Source organism: Rhagoletis zephyria, unplaced genomic scaffold (genome assembly GCF_001687245.7).
Source record: "Rhagoletis zephyria isolate East Lansing unplaced genomic scaffold, Rhagoletis_zephyria_1.1 Rzeph_scaffold_00416, whole genome shotgun sequence".
NCBI lineage: Eukaryota > Metazoa > Arthropoda > Insecta > Diptera > Tephritidae > Rhagoletis > Rhagoletis zephyria.
In genome coordinates this window covers 217,362-222,567 of record NW_016157500.1, presented here as the reverse complement: position 1 = coordinate 222,567, position 5,206 = coordinate 217,362, and the positions used below count along the sequence as shown (strand labels likewise).

Sequence of the window (5,206 nt, the reverse complement as noted above, 5' to 3'; positions counted from 1 at the left end):
AAAAAAAAAAAAAATATTTTTCCAGAACCCTCTCAACATAATCTTTAAATTTAGGGGCGGACATTAGCAACTTTTTTTTTTTGTATGGGGACCGACCCAGTCTAGTGACCAGTCAGCAGTCAAGCAAGTTGACTGTCTGCAGTGTCGTCTGCTCAGTGAGAGCAAACAACTAACTAGACCTTCTGAGATTGAAGGGATTGAGTTTTGCCTACCTGCCTCCCCTCGATGTCTCCCAGTCATTGCTGAGCGAAGTATTCACCCAGTTTCTGATGATTGCTTCGATGGCCGAAAGTGGGTGTGCTAAAACTGGTTGCGGACCGAGGAATGCCTGGTCTGAGCCAATTCTGGCCAAATGGTCAGATGTCTCATTACCAGGTACTCCTGAGTGACTTGGCACTCAGGGTAAAGCAAGCTTGTCATGTTTACCACCATAATTTAGTCGAGACTTTCATTGCCGAACTAGTTTGGAAGCAGTTAGAGGGCTGGCCAATGCCTTTAATGCAGCTAGCTCGGTTGTCACTGCAGATACGTAAACTCCTTCCCCTCCACCTATGTTCCACCACGTATTCCATGGCTTTGAGGATTGCAATTACCTCAGCCTGGATGACCGAAGCATATTCCCCAACAGAAAAGTGAAGCTTATCGCCATTAACTTCGGAAAAGACCCTAGATCATAACCCAGAGTCAGTTTTGTGAGTCCCCGGTCTCAGTGATGGAATTAAACCAGCATTCAGTCTCAGAGAACGCAACATTATATAATCTCTTCAACAAAGGTAATGGTGGCGTAGTCTCTGCTGCCAGTACTTTCCGTGACGGTAAAGCTGATGCCAGATAAAACTTTGTAGCCACAACATTGCGTGACATTTAAAACTTTGCCAGCAAAGCGCCAGACGCAAACGTTATGCCACAATGGGCGCCAAGAAAAGAATTTTGTACTGCTTTTTTACTCGTCAAAATTAATTGCTGTGAATTTTATATACGTATTTAGCTTGACAAATATCAAATATGAAAACTCGAATTTGGACGAAACAAAATAAAAATTAAACCGGCTGATTGTCAACCCGCTCAAAAAGATGAGAGTTGGCCATCTTTTCGCTTCGCGCTGCAGCTGCAACGATTTATGTGGCATACTTTGTGAATTTTCATACAATTCATCTTATCTGTCAAAGCGAATCTGTCACGCAAAGCGAAGCAAGCGTTTCATCTGGCATCAGCTTAAGTGCAGCAGTATAGACTTAATCTTAACGTAGTAAAGCTAAAGAAACGGGCATAACATTTTTATATATAAGATGGTCAAGCTTATCCTAAAGCTAACTTAGCTATTAACAGTTGAACTTTTTGAAGTTCATTTGCATACTGAAGACCAGTAAATTAGGGATTTAAAATTATACCATCGTAATCCTTGTTTAATTGTCTATAAAAACGTGGATCGAAAAAATGGGCGTTTTTCAAGAATTATGTTTAAAATATTTTTCTTTATGACCATATGGTTTATTTTGTGAGAATCTACAATTTTTTGTAATTTGTTTTCGAAAACTTATGGTGCGATATATTTAGTAAGGTGTTAAACATCAGATTTTTGCAAAAAGTAAAATTTTATTGCGGATTCCGATAAAATACCTTTCCAGATATAATGTTTGTACGGCAAGATTTTTTTTAAGGCAAAAAACCACTAGAAATGGCAATGTCCATATAAAATGTGGGCAAAAATAAAATTATGGACGGATTTAAATGAAAATTCGCTTCTTAGTAAAATTGAGGACGCTAAATTCAAAAATTCAATTGGTTTTTGGATAATTTTCATACTTTCAGTGTAAATGCAGATTGAAGTTGAAAATTTGNTAATAAAATAATAAAAAATAACCTATTTTTACATATATTTTTTATTCATTTCATTAAANCCACTAGAAATGGCAATGTCCATATAAAATGTGGGCAAAAATAAAATTATGGACGGATTTAAATGAAAATTCGCTTCTTAGTAAAATTGAGGACGCTAAATTCAAAAATTCAATTGGTTTTTGGATAATTTTCATACTTTCAGTGTAAATGCAGATTGAAGTTGAAAATTTGGGTTCTTGTGGCTTTTAAATAGGTATGTACATATAGTTCGTTCTATTTTCAAAAATGAGGTGTCAAATGACAGTGCTTGGCCTGTAGCTGTGCAATAAGGCATTTTTTTTTAAGGGTTGCCGCCTGTTACAAATTTTATTAAAATTATTTAATAAGTTAAATGAGTTAGATATGACAATATGGGTATCAATTGAACTAGTTTTGAAAATACTTTACCTCTAAATGACACATAGAAGGGTTGCCACATGTTTAAAAAATTCACTTTAATTAAGGGAATAAGGTAACTGAAATATATATATCAATATGAGTATAAGACAAATGAAAAAATTTGACATATTTAGCAAGAAATAAGTGGAGAGTAAAAACATTCCTGAGTTAATTTAAGAGTCCAATAATTTAAAAGAACAAACACGATGGCGTAATCCTATGGTTTGACGTAATTATTATTTTATTTTAACTAAATTCGACTTTACAAACAGGTGGCAACCCTATTCGTAATATTTTTAAGCTAAAACCTTCTTAAACCTCTTTCGTCTGACTCCCTTATGGTGATAGCTATCCATTTCAATTACCTAATTCCTTTAATTCAAGTGGAATTGGATTTTTTAAACAGGTGGCAACTCTATACATGTAGTTAATACAGATTTCGTTTGATACCCATCTCTTAATAATTCATTTAACTTATAAACAAATTTGAATTTAATTTTTTAACAATCTAATTTTTTAGCAGGTGGCAACTCTTTAAAAAAAATAAACCTTCTATTGTCCACAGGTTAAGATTTTTAATCTGACACTTCATTTTTGAAAATGGAACGAATCGTGCAGATCTCAAAGCACTGACAAAAAATGAAAAACTTATTTTATGCATTAGCGAAAAACGCATTACTTCAGAAAGTGCAAAAAATGAGCAGGTTTTTATTTCTTCTTTTGAAAGCTAAAAGCCCGTACTATTTAATAAAATAATAAAAAATAACCTATTTTTACATATATTTTTTATTCATTTCATTAAAATTTTTTGAAATTTTGTTTAAAAAAATTGTTTTTTTGGAACACCGCAGGGACACCCTATGTTTAATTTTATTCCCAAATTTTAATTCCTGTAATTCTCTACTATCTATGTGGAAACNAACTAGTTTTGAAAATACTTTACCTCTAAATGACACATAGAAGGGTTGCCACATGTTTAAAAAATTCACTTTAATTAAGGGAATAAGGTAACTGAAATATATATATCAATATGAGTATAAGACAAATGAAAAAATTTGACATATTTAGCAAGAAATAAGTGGAGAGTAAAAACATTCCTGAGTTAATTTAAGAGTCCAATAATTTAAAACAACAAACACGATGGCGTAATCCTATGGTTTGACGTAATTATTATTTTATTTTAACTAAATTCGACTTTACAAACAGGTGGCAACCCTATTCGTAATATTTTTAAGCTAAAACCTTCTTAAACCTCTTTCGTCTGACTCCCTTATGGTGATAGCTATCCATTTCAATTACCTAATTCCTTTAATTCAAGTGGAATTGGATTTTTTAAACAGGTGGCAACTCTATACATGTAGTTAATACAGATTTCGTTTGATACCCATCTCTTAATAATTCATTTAACTTATAAACAAATTTGAATTTAATTTTTTAACAATCTAATTTTTTAGCAGGTGGCAACTCTTTAAAAAAAATAAACCTTCTATTGTCCACAGGTTAAGATTTTTAATCTGACACTTCATTTTTGAAAATGGAACGAATCGTGCAGATCTCAAAGCACTGACAAAAAATGAAAAACTTATTTTATGCATTAGCGAAAAACGCATTACTTCAGAAAGTGCAAAAAATGAGCAGGTTTTGATTTCTTCTTTTGAAAGCTAAAAGCCCGTACTATTTAATAAAATAATAAAAAATAACCTATTTTTACATATATTTTTTATTCATTTCATTAAAATTTTTTGAAATTTTGTTTAAAAAAATTGTTTTTTTGGAACACCGCAGGGACACCCTATGTTTAATTTTATTCCCAAATTTTAATTCCTGTAATTCTCTACTATCTATGTGGAAACAAAAAACGTCAAACCAACATTTTATTTCAAAGAATATATTTTTGACATTTTTTTCTGTGAAGAGCTTACGCATGGCTATGCTCTTATTAAAATCCTTAATATAAAATTTGTCGTTTTTAGTGGCTTCCTGGCGGCATATAATTAATTTTTTAGGGAAATGTCTGTTTAATTCTTTTTAGTGGATAAATTGTCTTTGCAAAAATACCAAGGAAGTTCACATTGCAGATAACGAATTTTTCGATTTATGCCCACTTAGGCGGCACTGTGTGGCGTGGTAATTTCAGGCGGTATTACCGTTGTGCGAGTTAAGTGTCAAATCGATATATAATTATAAAAATCTTAAGGTAAGAATGAGGGACTGCAATACAGCGAGAGTATCAGTTTGACAGAATAAAAAATAACTAAAAATCATAGAAAGTAAGTTTGCTGGCTATGTTTATGGCTCTCTTATATTCTATGTTTTTTGTGATAATAAAAGTGCTGCCACGATTATCCGAAAAATGGTTTTTGGGTCCAAGTATAGGCAGGCTACACTTAAATTAAAGAAAACACTGAAAATCAGGATTTAATCGCTACAAATATGAAAAATCGGGACACTTATGCGACCCGACTTTTAAAAAATATTGAGCGGGAGAATTTTCTCAAAATCGGTACTGTCCCGCTAATGTAGGGCTGCCTGACGTCCCGGTTTTCCCGGACATGTCCGGTTTTAGACTATTTGTCCCGGTGTCCCGGTCCAACCTTAAAATGTCCCGGGTTTCGTTTTAGTGTCCCGGTTTTTGATTTGATTGCACAAATTTGAATAAAAGTTCGAAAATAACTACACTAAGACAAAAAACGCGTTGTAATATTCAGAAAAATGTTATGAATTCAATGAGGGAAATAACGCATTGTAAACCTGAATATTTTCTATTTGATTATCGTTTAAAAATGTTCGTAATTAAAAATAAAACTTTCATAACACGCACGCGTGGTGTTGATTCAAACTTAATATTTTAATTCACATTTACATGTCTGGCTGTAGCTGAGTGCGCGAAGATGCTTACCACAATTTGCTAATTTCCAGAGGGTCA

The 5,206-nt window shown here is 32.9% G+C and overlaps 1 protein-coding gene across 1 annotated transcript in view; it reads right to left on the bottom strand.

The window, feature by feature from the left end:
• The window catches only part of Ir25a (ionotropic receptor 25a), a 75,308-nt gene that overhangs the window by 25,869 nt on the left and 44,233 nt on the right, over positions 1 to 5,206 (bottom strand). The window lies entirely within an intron of this gene.